This window comes from Leuresthes tenuis, unplaced genomic scaffold (genome assembly GCF_036924035.1).
Source record: "Leuresthes tenuis unplaced genomic scaffold, fLeuTen1.0.hap1 SCAF_23, whole genome shotgun sequence".
Taxonomy (NCBI): domain Eukaryota; kingdom Metazoa; phylum Chordata; class Actinopteri; order Atheriniformes; family Atherinopsidae; genus Leuresthes; species Leuresthes tenuis.
In genome coordinates, this window is record NW_027325377.1 from 10,873,333 (window position 1) to 10,890,538 (window position 17,206).

Genomic DNA, 17,206 nt, shown 5'->3' on the forward strand with positions numbered 1-17,206 from the left:
CGTTTTAAATTCTACGTTTCATTTGACAGGCTGAAGAGCAGTAGGCACAACAGTTCGTTCACAAACCGGATCATTAATCTCATAGACTATTCTACCATCAACAACTTGGAAACCACAATCGACTCTCTAGATGCATAAAAAGCATTTAATGGAGTGAACTGGAAATTTTTATTCGCAGCATAAAACAAATTCGGGTTTGGGTCACACTTCATCAACTGGATAAGGATATTATATAGCTCCCCAAATGCAAGTGTCAGGACAAATGATCAAACTTCTCCAAGCTTCAGTCTGCAGAGAGGTACAAGACAGGGTTGCTCACTTTCTCCCTCACTTTTTGCTTTTTCATCAAACCTTTAGCAGCTGCTATCAGACAAGATAGAAATATTAAAGGCATCCAACCCCAAAATATTGAGCATAAAATAAGTGTTTATGCTGATGATGTATTATTTTTCCTTCAGAACTCAGAGACGTCTCTCACTCACACGATCACACTCATAAATAAATTCTCGGCACTTTCTGACTACTCTATCAACTGGTCTAAGACCACAGTTCTGCCCATTAACTGTAGGGTCCAGAATATACCTGCGATCACTTTACAGTCAGGAAATATTAGATATTTAGGCATAAACATTTCCTCCAGGCTCTCAGAGCTAACAAAGCTAAATTATGTGCAATTATTAAAGAGAGTAGAGGACGATCTCTCTCGTTGGAAGTCCTTACCTATATCACTTATGGGGAGAGTTACAACCATTAAAATGATGATACTACCAAAAGTTAACTATTTGTTCTCAATGATCCCCATAAAACCATCTGCTACTTGGTTTAAGTCACTAGATTCATGCATCTCCAAATTTCTGTGGAAAAACAAACCACCACGTATTAGTTTAAAAACCCTACAGAAGACCAAGGACAGTGGTGGATTAGATTTACCTCATTTTCAGCACTATTCCTTAGCCAATAGGTTACAATATATATCAAAATGGTTTAAACCTTGTTGTTGTCACAGTTCCCAGAGACGTTGTAATCGTTGAGGATTCTATATTCACCCCCTCATTAGAGGCACGTGTTGCAGATTGATGACACTGAATCTTCTTCTCTGTTCATTGCTGGCATCATTCCCAGCATCGTAAGTGTTCGTGGCATTGTTAGCCTCTTCTTCTGGATCTTGATATCAAGCATCCTTTTGTATTTCTGGTTTGTAAGTCCTCTCTCTTCGTTCACCGGAGTCTTCGTCTCTTTGTCCTTGAGTTTGGTGATTTTTTCTTCTTTTGATGCCTTGACACAGTGTGACAGGTGATACCACGTGTGAGATCCTTTAACTTGGACTGATGTCCCTGTGCTGCGAAATGGCTGTGCTGCTCAAATGGTCTCTCCTTCATCATATACACAGTTATTTATACATCACCTTCCACCATGAAGCGTTGTCCCTTTTTGTTTCTCTCTTTGTTCTTAAAATGCTGTTATGCATGTCTAAACCAATCCATTAAACCAGATCATTTTGGCAGTAAAGCGATCTACAATGTGCTTGGTCGCAAAGCTGCTCATCTGTGGTAAACAGCTCTTCAGAAAGGCATTCTTCAATTGATTTCACTAATTTTATGTAATAATTTTGTGATTTCCTACAAAACTACACTTCTTCTCCCATCTGTCTGAGTATTTAATATTGTCTGGGTCCCGTTAAAACATGTATTTTTCCCATCTAATTCCTTGTTTGCTTTAAAACAAGTATTCCCCATTTTCTATCCCTTCAGTAGCCAACCAGTTTGTATGGAGTACACTGGAGCAACTTGACTGATCAGTAAAACACTGCTTTTGTTGTCACCGCAAGGCTTCCCCCGTCGGTTGTTTCACTGAGACACTACTGAGTAACTACAACTCAACACAGTTTATACACATAACATTCATATACATACTAACATACAAACAAACAATAATTTATCGCAATTTTCTCATCTCTGTTTGAACGTACACCCAGGTAAATATTCCTGTAGTCTTCTCATACCGACTATGGACCCATTCATTGTTTAACTTCACTGTTTTGCAAATCCTAATTGAATATTACACATTGACATTGAACTTTACTGGATAAGCAGGTCTTCATTGCATTCAGCAGCCTATATGTGAGCATTTATGTGTAAGCTGTTCTTCTTTGCATTTATCAGCAGCAAGCAATTCTTCACTGCACATGCATATGTAAATAGTAAAACAATTCCAATGTGTTAGCGAAACCTTCTATATCACAGTGGTTTCTAAGGTCTATTTTAAGTTCTTTGCCATCAGTGAGATGACATTGTTTACAAAGTGTGTCAAATTATCACTGAAGATCTTTTCAGGAATTTCAAATCTAGAAATGAGTTATTTTACGCGTGATTTTGCTACTGAGAGTGCATCTGCTTGTGCACATGGAAATATTTCAGACCATTTGGTAAAAACCTCTGTTGTCACTGAGCAGAATCGTTTCCCTTAACATTAATTTAGTTCAATGAAATCTACAAAATAATGAAATAATGAAATCCAAACAAATATGTTGAAAAAGATACACTGGCTTAGGGAATTATCTTCGTTTTGGTCTTAGATTGCCCTGTGGAATGTATTTTGCACATATTTGACCTGCTAGACAAAACTTTATTCATTTATTTATTCTAAAAAATTTTTTTTAATAATTAGTAAAACCATATGCTGTAAAAACCTGGTTCATTATTGCTTCCATCCCTCCTGTTGAGACATGACATGGTCCGTGGCTCAATACTGCAGCATATTTAAACAGATTCTTTGGCAGTATGGTTTTCCTTCCGGTCATTCATACGAGTCTATTGTAGATGGCAATTGAATAACATCTAATAATGCTAAAATATTTGTAGTTTATACATTTAGCTGTGGATGTCAACATACCTGTTTTTCCAATGCAGTGTTAACACATGTACAATTGAGAAGGCATACTGACTGTCAGTGTAAACGTTAACAACCTTTTTGTTATTTAATTTACAAGCTTCAGTTAAAGCTACCAATTCGACTGCTTGAACAGAGTAATTTTTTGGTAGTGGTTGTTTCAAGAAAACTTCAGTTTCTGTTACTACTGCAAATCCTGTAGCATTTGTGCCATCAGGGTTTTTTTCCTTGATCTGTTGAATAGATATAGTTATTTCTGCATTTTCATAACGTATATCAGTTAAGTCTGGCCTGGGTAAAACACTGATGGTTATTTCTGACATGCAATCATGAGGCTTTCCATCTGTGGGGTAGGTAGCAGTGTGGATGGATTAAGTGTAGCACATCTCTCGACAACAAGGTGTGGCTGTGAAAGAAGAACTGTTATGTAGGAGAGATGTCTGGTAAAGATATTTTGTTAAGTAACCATATCACAGCCACTGCATGAGGTACCTTAAGTGTTAATGGGTGAAATAACACCATTATTGTTGATGCCTGCACTGCCAATGGCTTCTGGCCATTGATTCAAAAGTACGATCTCGTCCCTTTTTCCCCCTTTCAGTGGACACTGGCCCCTAATTACCGCAATTCAGCAGGGGGTCTTTCATTAGGAGTACTGGACTCCCCCGTGCACGGTTTCAGCTCCGACCCTGGACAGCGGAAAAAACGTTGAGATCTGGTTTGAGGACCCAATTGTTGAGAAAAGTCTCTCAATGAGACTCAGAGTTGCTGGAGTCAGTTAATGCAAAGGTTTAATCTTGCAGCAAGTTCAAGAATGTGTGTGTGTATGGGTGTATGTGTGCGAACGTGTGTGAGTTTGTGTGTGTGAGAGTTTAAAGAACCTGTTATCCACAGGCAGGTCTTAACTAGTATGGCACGGGTCCAGCCTGTCTCATCTTTTTTGGAAGGTCCAGCGCTCGGCCGTAACCCTTCTGTCTGTTTGGACTCTCACATACATTCGGTTAATCATAGAAAAACGAGAACAAAACTTTTTAGCCCCTTAAATTCATAAAACAGACATGGTGCAGTTATTTCCATTCTAGAAAATAAGAGTAATCACCACAATTCCTATAAATTCTGGATATTCTAACAATCTGAATCTTTTTTAAATGTTCGATGAAGCCCTTTGCTGTTCTGTTTAGAGACTCAGCTGATCATAAACCAAGTTTTGCTCTTGAACCAAGCTTCTAAACTCTTCACCTTTTTCATTTCTCAGTTAGTATTCACTTTAAAACTGATTAAAAGAAAAATTAAATGAATGCCTATCAACAAATGTGGGATCTAAACTCTAGTGCTTCCTCTAAAATAATTTCCTTTCTCAATTCAGAAATGTGTGTGTGTAAGTCACAACACCCGTGACACCAAAACGGCTTTCTTTTCTCTCTTTTCTCTACACTCTGCACTGTGAGCACACACAACAAATCAGAAAGGCTTTTTTCTCTCTTTTCTACATTATGGACTGTGGGGACACAAAACCGCTCTCTCTTTTTTTTTTTTTGATTGTGTGCCAGGGCGTTGTCTCACATATTAGATTATGCTTAAGATACGACTGGACATATTTATCCATGTCTAAATAGCTTTAAACAAAAAAAGAACGTAGTACTTTGCAGGATAGGAAAGAACAACACTAATTTTTTTCAGGAATCCGAGAATAAGCTTCTTATCACGAGTTCTACACAATTCCGGATTTTGATATACAATGAATTCCTTCACTCAAACCAAGTTCAAACTGCTTTGTCATATTTTTCAGCAAGTATGGTCGGACATTCACACCTACTCACAGCCGAACACCTCCGCTCCCGCATTTGATGGTGTATAGTCGGGCATTCTCACCATTTCTCATCAGGTTTTTGCAAATTACGATCTGACATTCACACCTGCTTTTGATGTTGTATGGTTGGGCATCCGCACCTTTTTTTACCCATTTTTCAGGAATTATGGGTGGACATTCACACCATCTTGCAGCTGAACACCTCCTCTCCCGCATATGATCATGTGCGGTTTGATATTCGAAAATTTTCTTTCATGTTTTCTAGCAATTATTGATGGACATTGAGACCTTCTTGCAGCTGAACACCTCTGCTCCCGCTTTTGATGGTGTATAGTCGGGCTTTTGAGCCTTTTCTTCCCCGGTTTTTACAAATTATGGTTGGACATTCAGACCTTCTTTTAGCCGAAAACCTCCGCTCCCTCTTTTGATCATACATTGTCGGGCATTCGCACCTTTTCTTACCCGCTATTTACAAAACATGGTCGGACTTTCACACCTTCTTGTAGCCGAACACATTCGCTCCCGCTATTGATTGTGCACAGTCGGGTATTTTAACCTTTTCTTACCCACTTTTTACAAACTACGGGCGGACATTCACACCTTCTTATGGCGGAACACCTCCGCTCCCTCTTTTGATGGTGTATGTTCGGGCATTCGAATCTTTTCTTACCCGCTTTTTACAAACTATGCTTGGACATTCAAACCTTCTTGTAGCCGAACACATCCAGTCCTGCTTTTGATGATGTATGGTTGGGCATTCGCACCTTTTTTTTTACCCATTTTTGAGGAATTATGGGTGGACATTCACACCTTCTTGCAGCTGAACACCTCCTCTCCCACTTATGATCATGTGCGGATTGATTTTCGAAAATTTTCTTTCATGTTTTCTAGCAATTAATAATGGACATTTAGACCTTCTTGCAGCTGAACACCTCCGCTCCCTCTTTTGATCATACATTGTCAGGCATTTGCACCTTGTCTTCACACCGTCTTACAGCGGAACACCTTCGCTCCCTCTTTTGATGGTGTATGTTCGGGCATTCGAACCTTTTCTTACCCGTTTTTTACAAACTATGCTCGGACATTCAAACCTTCTTGTAGCCGAACACATCCACTCCTGCTTTTGATGATGTATGGTTGGTTATTCGAACCTACTTGTTGCCCGCTTTTCATTAATTATGGGTGGACATTCACACCTTGTCGCAGCCAAACACCTCCGCTCCCTGTTTTGATCATGTATGGTTGGACATTCGCACCTTTTCTCACCCGCTTTTTGCAAACTATGGTCGGCCATTCACAGCTTCCTCTCCACCATACTTGTATGGTGGGATATTCACACCCACTTGCATCCGAAGTCCTCCGCCCCCACTTTTGTTGATATTTAGTCGGTCATTCGCACCTAACCCGCTTTTGGCAAACTATGGCCTTCTTGCAGCCAAAAACCTCTGATCTCGCTTTTGATGATGTAAGGTTGGGCATTCAAACCTTGCTTCACCTGCTTTTCACCAAATATAGTCGGACATTCACACCTTCTTGCAGCCGAACACTTCCGCTCCACCTTTTAGTTTTCTATGGGGCATTCACACCTTTTTTTTCACTGCATTTTATAAAAACACCACAGGAACACCGTATTGAGGCTTTGTTCTGACCGCTCATTCGGTGTCGTGTTTCTTTCAAGCAATTCTCCTGGTTAGCCCGCACTCGGCTCGCTCCCAGAGCCGTGTTAAAGTCTACTTCGCATTCACTCTCTTTTCTCAGCAGACTAAAAGAAACTTCCACCCTGCACCGCTGTTTGCTTTTTCACAAGAGCAGAGGAGAGCGCACCGTTCCCAGCGGCACTGCAGTACCGGGTCGATGCTTGGAGTGAACGGAGCAAGCTCCTTTTTCAACTCCTATTGATACAAATCCATTTAATATGTAGTCCTTGCATAGACATATCACATATTAAACTGATAAGTACAGATACTACACTTGATCTTAGCCAAAAGGCCGAGAAGCGATATCTGCCCACTGGTTCACGTCCGAGGGCCCTTCCTGGCACAATGCGCACTTGTAGCGGTGTTCTTTTTATGGCCATAGTGTCACTTTGCACCTCCACCCACCCGCTGCATTGAGCACTCTTCAACCCTTTTAAATGGTATACTTTTACACTACCGCACGCTCCAGCGAGCACCATTCAAGCAACATCGGCACAGTCGCAACAAGTAAGGCGACTCTACTCAGAGAAGTCACTCTGCACAGTAACAAGATTTCTTTTGCACAGACAGAAAGGGCTTCACCCCCAAAGGTAAAGCCTGCCAAAAATAGAAACAATTCATTAGTGCTGCTCTCCACAGAAGTCTTTAGTAAAAGGCGAAGGACTTGTACGTTATGAAGAGAAACCAGAGTACAATTATCCATCACTGCGGGAGCAGGGCATCAGGCTAGTTGGCATAGCCACCTTCCCCATGGTGAGCTTTGCTTGGTTGAGACACTTGCTCCCCCCCCTTTCTCCTCGGCTGACCAAGTAGGAACAATCGGGCCCTATTCGATGGCTGCCTTTTCTTTTACTCTGTGCAAAAGACAAGGCAGCCACAAACAACACGGGAACACCGTATTGAGGCTTTGTTCTGACCGCTCATTCGGTGTCGCATTTCTTTCAAGCAATTCTCCCGGTTAGCCCGCACACGGCTCGATCCCAGAGCCGTGTTAAAGTCTGCTTCGCATTCACTCTCTTTTCTCAGCAGATTAAAAGAAAGTTTCATCTTGGGCTCCCTGAAACTTCCATCCTGCACCGCTGTTTGCTTTTTCACAAGAGCAGAGGAGAGCGCACCGTTCCCAGCGGCACTGCAGTACTGGGTCGATGCTTGGAGTGAACGGAGCAAGCTCCTTTTTCAACTCCTATTGATACAAATCCATTTAATATGTAGTCCTCGCATAGAGGACATATCAGACATTAAACTGATAAGAACAGATACTACACTTGATCTTAGCCAAAAGGCCGAGAAGCGATAACTGTCCACTGGTTCACGTCCGAAGGCCCTTCCTGGCACAATGTGCATCTGCTTGTGCACATGGAAATATTTCAGACCATTTGCTAAAAACCTCTGTTGTCACTGAGCAGAATCGTTTCCCTTAACATTAATTTATTTCAATGAAATCTACACAATAATGAAATAATGAAACGACATATATGTTGAAAAAGATACACTGGCTTAGGGAATTATCTTCGTTTTGGTCTTAGATTGCCCTGTGGAATGTATTTTGCACATATTTGACCTGCTAGACAAAACGTTATTCATTTATTTATTCTAAAAAAAAAATTTCAATAATTAGTAAAACCATATGCTGTAAAAACCTTGTTCATTATTGCTTACATCCCTCCCGTTGAGACATGACATGGTCCGTGGCTCAATACTGCAGCATATTTAAACAAATTCTTTGGCAGTATGGTTTTCCTTCCGGTCATTCATACGAGTCTATTGTAGATGGCAATTGAATAACATCTAATAATGCTAAAATATTTGTAGTTTATACATTTAGCTGTGGATGTCAACATACCTGTTTTTCCAATGCTGTGTTAACACATGTACAGTTGAGAAGGCATACTGACTGTCAGTGTAAACGTTAACAACCTTTTTGTTATTTAATTTACAAGCTTCAGTTAAAGCTACCAATTCGACTGCTTGAACAGAGTAATTTTTTGGTAGTGGTTGTTTTAAGAAAACTTCAGTTTCTGTTACTACTGCAAATCCTGTAGCATTTGTGCATCAGGGTTTTTTTCTTGACCTGTTGAATAAATATAGTTATTTCTGCATTTTCATAACGTATATCAGTTAAGTCTGGCCTGGGTAAAACACTGATGGTTATTTCTGACATGCAATCATGAGGCTTTCCATCTGTGGGGTAGGTAGCAGTGTGGATGGATTAAGTGTAGCACATCTCTCGACAACAAGGTGTGGCTGTGAAAGAAGAACTGTTATGTAGGAGAGATGTCTGGTAAAGATATTTTGTTAAGTAACCATATCACAGCCACTGCATGAGGTACCTTAAGTGTTAATGGGTGAAATAACACCATTATTGTTGATGCCTGCACTGCCAATGGCTTCTGGCCATTGATTCAAAAGTATGATCTCGTCCCTTTTTCCCCCTTTCAGTGGACACTGGCCCCTAATTACCGCAATTCAGCAGGGGGTCTTTCATTAGGAGTACTGGACTCCCCCGTGCACGGTTTCAGCTCCGACCCTGGAAAGCGGAAAAAACGTTGAGATCTGGTTTGAGGACCCAATTGTTGAGAAAAGTCTTTCAATGAGACTCAGAGTTGCTGGAGTCAGTTAATGCAAAGGTTTAATCTTGCAGCAAGTTCAAGAATGTGTGTGTGTATGGGTGTATGTGTGCGAACGTGTGTGAGTTTGTGAGAGTTTAAAGAACCTGTTATCCACAGGCAGGTCTTAACTAGTATGGCACGGGTCCAGCCTGTCTCATCTTTTTTGGAAGGTCCAGCGCTCGGCCGTAACCCTTCTGTCTGTTTGGACTCTCACATACATTCGGTTAATCATAGAAAAACGAGAACAAAACTTTTTAGCCCCTTAAATTCATAAAACAGAAATGGTGCAGTTATTTCCATTCTAGAAAATAAGAGTAATCACCACCATTCCTATAAATTCTGGATATTCTAACAATCTGAATCTTTTTTAAATGTTCGATGAAGCCCTTTGCTGTTCTGTTTAGAGACTCAGCTGATCATAAACCAAGTTTTGCTCTTGAACCAAGCTTCTAAACTCTTCACCTTTTTCATTTCTCAGTTAGTATTCACTTTAAAACTGATTAAAAGAAAAATTAAATGAATGCCTATCAACAAATGTGGGATCTAAACTCTAGTGCTTCCTCTAAAATAATTTCCTTTCTCAATTCAGAAATGTGTGTGTGTAAGTCACAACACCCGTGACACCAAAACGGCTTTCTTTTCTCTCTTTTCTCTACACTCTGTACTGTGAGCACACACGCCAAATCAGAAAGGCTTTTTTCTCTCTTTTCTACATTATGGACTGTGGGGACACAAAACTGCTCTCTCTTTTTTTTTTTTTGATTGTGTGCCAGGGCGTTGTCTCACGTATTAGATTATGCTTAAGATACGAATGGGTTTATCAGTCACATCAGAATCCATACATACTGATCCTCCCGTAATAAAATGGTCGGATCTTATCAAACACACTTTGTTTCTTGTGACAAGTCAGCAAAACAGCGTATACACGTCAAGACACTGAATCAAGTTTGCCACAAGAACTCATAAGTTTGGCATTATTGCTCTGCCGTCAGCAATCATACACCCATTTTATTTTCATGAGACATGTGCAGGCACCTGTTCATCTACTGTTCTATCACTATGAATTAGTTTATCTATTATCAATAAGGATACTTCTACAACTACTATCAAAGTATGTCCGGACTTCTTATGTTGTCAGTTGCTATATATGAATAAGTGGGTTGCTACTGAAAAGCATTAAGCATGTCACACAGCCCAAACATATAACATTTCAAGACACACCACACAGGTAATAACCACAGTGAAGCGTGTCAAAGCCCAAACATGTAACATTCAACAGGACACTTACACAACACATTCAAATCAAACAGTCAGAGAACATACAAGAACCTATACCCCAGCCGGCATTGCTCCCTGCCTATTTTCCTACAACTCACTATGTGTGCGCACACCTTTATTCACAAACTCTTCAACTTATACTCTTTTACCGAAGCTGCTACAGCTCGATTGGCTAAATACCCTTAGATCCTATTTCGGTGAATTTGACATCTGCCTTGCATGTAACAGATTAGCGGTTTAGCAGTTTTAATTTAGTTTGAGTGAAGGAATTCATTTTATAGCAAAATCCAAAATCGTGAAGAACTCATGGAAGTAAGCTTATTCTCGGATTCCTGGATCTTTAGATTTGCTCTTTCCTTTACTGCAAAGTACAACGTTGAGCAGCACTAATGAGTTATTTCTATTTTTGGCAGGCTTTACCTTTGCGGATGAAGCCCTTTCTGTCTGTGCAAAAGAAATCTTGTTACTGTGCAGAGTGACTTCTCTGAGTAGAGTCGCCTTACTTGTTGTGACTGTGCCGATGTTCGAAGGTGGAGTGCAAAGTTGTTGCTTGAATGGTGCTCGCTGGAGCGTGCGGTAGTGTAAAGTTATACCATTTAAAAGGGCTGAAGAGTGCTCAGTGCAGCGGGTGGGCGGAGGTGCAAAGTGACACTATGGCCATAAAAAGAACACCGCTACAAGTGCCCATTGTGCCAGGAAGGGCCCTCGGACGTGAACCAGTGGACAGATATCGCTTCTCGGCCTTTTGGCTAAGATCAAGTGTAGTATCTGTACTTATCAGTTTAATATGTGATATGTCTATGCAAGGACTACATATTAAATGGATTTTTATCAATAGGAGTTGAAAAAGGAGCTTGCTCCGTTCACTCCAAGCATCGACCCGGTACTGCAGTGCCGCTGGGAACGGTGCGCTCTCCTCTGCTCTTGTGAAAAAGCAAACAGCGGTGCAGGATGGAAGTTTCTTTTAGTCTGCTGAGAAAAGAGAGTGAATGCGAAGTAGACTTTAACACGGCTCTGGGAGCGAGCCGAGTGCGGGCTAACCAGGAGAATTGCTTGAAAGAAACGCGACACCGAATGAGCGGTCAGAACAAAGCCTCAATACGGTGTTCCTGTGGTGTTTTTATAAAATGCGGTGAAAATAAAGCTGTGAATGCCCCATAGAAAACTAAAAGATGGAGCGGAAGTGTTCGGCTGCAAGAAGGTGTGAATGTCCGACTATATTTGGTGAAAAGCAGGTGAAGCAAGGTCTGAATGCCCAACCTTACATCATCAAAAGCGAGATCAGAGGTTTTTGGCTGCAAGAAGGCCATAGTTTGCCAAAAGCGGGTAAGGTGCGAATGACCGACTAAATATCAACAAAAGTGGGGGCGGAGGTCTTCGGATGCAAGTGGGTGTGAATATCCCACCATACAAGTATGGTGGAGAGGAAGCTGTGAATGGCCGACCATAGTTTGCAAAAAGCGGGTGAGAAAAGGTGCGAATGTCCAACCATACATGATCAAAACAGGGAGCGGAGGTGTTTGGCTGCGACAAGGTGTGAATGTCCACCCATAATTAATGAAAAGCGGGCAACAAGTAGGTTCGAATGCCATACCATACATCATCAAAAGCAGGAGTGGATGTGTTCGGCTACAAGAAGGTTTGAATGTCCGAGCATAGTTTGTAAAAAGCGGGTAAGAAAAGGTTCGAATGCCCGCTCATACACCATCAAAAGAGGGAGCGGAGGTGTTCCGCCATAAGAAGGTGTGAATGTCCGACCGTAGTTGGTAAAAAGTGGGTATGAAAAGGTTCGAATGCCCAAATTCGGCCGCAAAAAACTGTGTTCGGCTGCAAAAAGGTGTGATTGTTCGACTAAAGTTTGTAAAAAGCGGTTAAGACAAGGTGCGAATGCCTGACAATGTATGATCAAAAGCGGGAGCGGAGGTGTTAAGCTGCAAGAAGGTCTAAATGTCCATTATTAATAGCTAGAAAACATGAAAGAAAATTTTCGAAAATCAATCCGCACATGATCATAAGTGGGAGAGGAGGTGTTCAGTTGCAAGAAGGTGTGAATGTCCTACCATAATTGCTGAAAAATGTGTTAGAAACGGTAAGAATACCGGACCATACATCATCAAAAGCTAGAGAGGTGGTGTTCGGCTGCAAGTAGGTGTGAATGTCTGACTAAAGTTCAAATATATTAACAAAAGTGGGAGGAGAGGTCTTCGGATGAGTGGTTGAGAATTTCCAACCATAATCTATAAAATGCGATGAAAAAAAAGGTGTGATAGAAACCTAAAAGGTGGAGCGGAAGTGTTCGGCTGCAAGAAGGTGTGAATGTCCATCTATAGTTGGTGAAAAGCAGGAAAAGCAAGGTCTGAATGCCCAATCTTACATCATCAAAAGCGAGATCAGAGGTGTTTGGCGGCAAGAAAACGGGTAAGGTGTGAATGACCGACTAAATATCAACAAAAGTGGGGGGCGGAGATCTTCGGATGCAAGTGGGTGTGAATATCCCACCATACAAGTGTGGTGGAGAGGAAGCTGTGAATGGCCGACCATAGTTTGCAAAAAGCGGGTGAGAAAAGGTGCGAATGTCCAACCATACATGATCAAAACAGGGAGCGGAGGTGTTTGGCTGCGACAAGGTGTGAATGTCTACCCATAATTAATGAAAAGCGGGCAACAAGTAGGTTCGAATGCCCAACCATACATCAACAAAAGCAGGAGTGGATGTGTTTGGCTACAAGAAGGTTTGAATGTCCGAGCATAGTTTGTAAAAAGCGGGTAAGAAAAGGTGCGAATGCCCGACAAAGTATGATCAAAAGAGGGAGCGGAGGTTTTCGGCTACAAGGAGGTTTGAATGTCTGACCATAGTTTGTAAAAAGCGGGTAAGAAAAGGTGCGAATGCCTGAACATACACCATCAAAAGAGGGAGCGGAGGTTTTCGGCTACAAGAAGGTTTGAATGTCCGACCATAGTTTGTAAAAAGCGGGTAAGAAAAGGTGCGAATGCCTGAACATACACCATCAAAAGAGGGAGCGGAGGTGTTACGCTGAAAGACGGTGTGAATGTCCGACCATAGATGGTAAAAAGCGGGTAAGAAAAGGTTCGAATGCCCGAATATATACCATCAAAAGCGGAAGCGGAGGTGTTCGGCTGCAAGAAGGTGTGAACGTCCGACCAAAGTTTGTAAAAAGCAGTTAAGAAAAGGTTCGAATATCCAACCAAACATAATCAAAAGTGGGAACAGAGCCGTTCGACTGCAAGTAGGTGTGAATGTCCACCCATAATTCCTGAAAAATGGGTAAAAAAAGGTGCGAATGCCCAACCATACATCATCAAAAGAAGAAGTGGATGTGTTCTGCTACAAGAAGGTTTGAATGTCCGACCATAGTTTGTAAAATGTGGCTAAGAAAAAGTTCGAATGCCCGAACATACACCATCAAAAGAGGGAGCGGAGGTGTTCCGCTGTAAGATGCTGCGAATGTCCGACCATAGTTGGTAAAAAGCGGGTAAGAAAAGGTTAAAAAACCCGACTGTACACAATCAATAGCGGGAGCGGAGTTGTTCGGCTACAAGAAGGTGTGAAAGTCCGACCATGGTTTGTAAAACGCGGGTAAGACAAGGTGCGAATGCCCGACACTGTATGATCAAAAGAGGAAGCAGAGTTGTTCGGCTGCAAGGTCTGAATTTCCAACCATAATTTGTAAACACCGTTGAAGAAAAGCCTCGAAAGCCCGACTATACACCATTAAAAGCGGGAGCGGAGGTGTTCAGCTGCAAGAAGGTCTGAATGTCCACCAATAATTACTGAAAAATGGGTAAGAAAAGGTGGGAATGCCCAACTATACATCATCAAAATAAGAAGTGGATGTGTTCGGCCACAAGAAGGTTTGAATGTCCGACCATAGTTTGTAAAAGGCGGGTAAGAAAAGGTTCGAATGCCCGAACATACACAATCAAAAGAGGGAGCGGAGGTGTTTCACTGCAAGAAGGTGTGAATGTCCGAGCATAGTTTGTAAAAAGTGGGTAAGAAAAGGTTCGAATGCCAGAACATACACCATCAAAAGAGGGAGCGGAGGTGTTCCGCTGTAAGAAGGTGTGAATGTCCGACCATAGTTGGTAAAAAGCGGGTAAGAAAAGGTTAAAATACCCGACTCTACACAATCAATAGCGAGAGCGGAGTTGTTCGGCTAAAAGAAGGTGTGAAAGTCCGACCATGGTTTGTAAAAAGCGGGTAAGAAAAGGTTCGAATGCCAAAATATACACCATCAAAAGCGGAAGCCGAGGTGTTCGGCTGCAAGTAGGTGTGAATGTCAGATCATAATTTGCAAAAAGCTGATGAGAAAGGTGTGAATGACCGACAATAATTGCTGAAAAATGTGTTAGAAAAGGTAAGAATGCCGGACCATTCATCATCAAAAGCGGGAGAAGAGGTGTTCGGCTGCAAGAAGCTGTGAATGTCCAGCCATAATTACTCAAAAATGGGTAAGAAAAGGTAGTATTGCCAGACCATAAATGATCAAAACAGGGAGCGGAGGTGTTCCGCTGTAAGAAGGTGTGAATGTCCGACCATAATTGGTAAAAAGCGGGTAAGAAAAGGTTAAAATACCCGACTGTACACAATCAATAGCGGGAGCGGAGTAATTTGGCTACTAAAAGGTGTGAAAGTCCGACCATGGTTTGTAAAAAGCGGGTAAGAAAAGGTGCGAATGCCGGAAAATATATGATCAAAAGAGGGAACGGAAGTCTTCGGCTGCAAGAAGGTCTAAATGTCCAACCATAATTTGTAAAAACCGGGGAAGAAAAGGTTCGGAAGCCCGACTATACACCATCAAAAGCGGGAGCGGAGGTGTTCAGCTGCAAGAAGGTCTGAATGTCCATCAATAATTGGTAGAAAACATGAAAAAAAATGTTCGAATATCCAACCTACATGATCATAAGTGGAAGAGGAGGTGTTCAGCTGCAAGAAGGTGTGAATGTCCACCCATAATTCCTCAAAAATGGGTAAAAAAAAAGGTGCGAATGCCCAACCATACATCATCAAAAGCAGGACTGGATGTGTTCGGCTACTAGAAGGTTTGAATGTCCGAGCATAGTTTGTAAAAAGCGGGTAAGAAAAGGTTCGAATGCCCGAACATACACCATCAAAAGAGGGAGCGGAGGTGTTCCGCCATAAGAAGGTGTGAATGTCCGACCGTAGTTGGTAAAAAGTGGGTAAGAAAAGGTTAAAATACCCGACTGTGCACAATCAATAGCGGGAGCGAATGTGTTCGGCTACAAGAAGGTGTGAAAGTCCGACCATGTTTTGTAAAAAGTGGGTAAGAAAAGGTTCGAATGCCAGAACATACACCATCAAAAGAGGGAGCGGAGGTGTTCCGCTGTAAGAAGGTGTGAATGTCCGACCATAGTTGGTAAAAAGCGGGTGAGAAAAGGTGCGAATGTCCAACCATACATGATCAAAACAGGGAGCGGAGGTGTTTGGCTGCGACAAGGTGTGAATGTCTACCCATAATTAATGAAAAGCGGGCAACAAGTAGGTTCGAATGCCCAACCATACATCAACAAAAGCAGGAGTGGATGTGTTTGGCTACAAGAAGGTTTGAATGTCCGAGCATAGTTTGTAAAAAGCGGGTAAGAAAAGGTGCGAATGCCCGACAAAGTATGATCAAAAGAGGGAGCGGAGGTTTTCGGCTACAAGGAGGTTTGAATGTCTGACCATAGTTTGTAAAAAGCGGGTAAGAAAAGGTGCGAATGCCTGAACATACACCATCAAAAGAGGGAGCGGAGGTTTTCGGCTACAAGAAGGTTTGAATGTCCGACCATAGTTTGTAAAAAGCGGGTAAGAAAAGGTGCGAATGCCTGAACATACACCATCAAAAGAGGGAGCGGAGGTGTTACGCTGAAAGACGGTGTGAATGTCCGACCATAGATGGTAAAAAGCGGGTAAGAAAAGGTTCGAATGCCCGAATATATACCATCAAAAGCGGAAGCGGAGGTGTTCGGCTGCAAGAAGGTGTGAACGTCCGACCAAAGTTTGTAAAAAGCAGTTAAGAAAAGGTTCGAATATCCAACCAAACATAATCAAAAGTGGGAGCAGAGCCGTTCGACTGCAAGTAGGTGTGAATGTCCACCCATAATTCCTGAAAAATGGGTAAAAAAAGGTGCGAATGCCCAACCATACATCATCAAAAGAAGAAGTTGATGTGTTCTGCAACAAGAAGGTTTGAATGTCCGACCATAGTTTGTAAAATGTGGCTAAGAAAAAGTTCGAATGCCCGAACATACACCATCAAAAGAGGGAGCGGAGGTGTTCCGCTGTAAGATGCTGCGAATGTCCGACCATAGTTGGTAAAAAGCGGGTAAGAAAAGGTTAAAAAACCCGACTGTACACAATCAATAGCGGGAGCGGAGTTGTTCGGCTACAAGAAGGTGTGAAAGTCCGACCATGGTTTGTAAAACGCGGGTAAGACAAGGTGCGAATGCCCGACAATGTATGATCAAAAGAGGAAGCAGAGTTGTTCGGCTGCAAGGTCTGAATTTCCAACCATAATTTGTAAACACCGTTGAAGAAAAGCCTCGAAAGCCCGACTATACACCATTAAAAGCGGGAGCGGAGGTGTTCAGCTGCAAGAAGGTCTGAATGTCCACCAATAATTACTGAAAAATGGGTAAGAAAAGGTGGGAATGCCCAACTATACATCATCAAAATAAGAAGTGGATGTGTTCGGCCACAAGAAGGTTTGAATGTCCGACCATAGTTTGTAAAAGGCGGGTAAGAAAAGGTTCGAATGCCCGAACATACACAATCAAAAGAGGGAGCGGAGGTGTTTCACTGCAAGAAGGTGTGAATGTCCGAGCATAGTTTGTAAAAAGTGGGTAAGAAAAGGTTCGAATGCCAGAACATACACCATCAAAAGAGGGAGCGGAGGTGTTCCGCT

At 42.0% G+C, this 17,206-nt stretch overlaps 4 non-coding genes across 4 annotated transcripts; 1 reads left to right on the top strand and 3 right to left on the bottom strand.

Annotated features, from left to right (window-relative positions):
* Positions 1–6,512: 6,512 nt before the first annotated feature.
* LOC140283347 (U2 spliceosomal RNA) lies at positions 6,513–6,700 on the bottom strand. Its single transcript, XR_011910051.1, has one exon. It is a non-coding gene; the product is annotated as a U2 spliceosomal RNA (small nuclear RNA).
* Positions 6,701–6,975: 275 nt separating this feature from the next.
* Positions 6,976–7,089, bottom strand: LOC140283539 (U5 spliceosomal RNA). The gene has a single exon (XR_011910136.1). It is a non-coding gene; the product is annotated as a U5 spliceosomal RNA (small nuclear RNA).
* Positions 7,090–7,500: 411 nt separating this feature from the next.
* LOC140283315 (U2 spliceosomal RNA) lies at positions 7,501–7,691 on the bottom strand. Its single transcript, XR_011910022.1, has one exon. It is a non-coding gene; the product is annotated as a U2 spliceosomal RNA (small nuclear RNA).
* A 3,321-nt stretch (positions 7,692–11,012) lies between these two features.
* Positions 11,013–11,200, top strand: LOC140283332 (U2 spliceosomal RNA). Its single transcript, XR_011910037.1, has one exon. It is a non-coding gene; the product is annotated as a U2 spliceosomal RNA (small nuclear RNA).
* Positions 11,201–17,206: the final 6,006 nt, after the last annotated feature.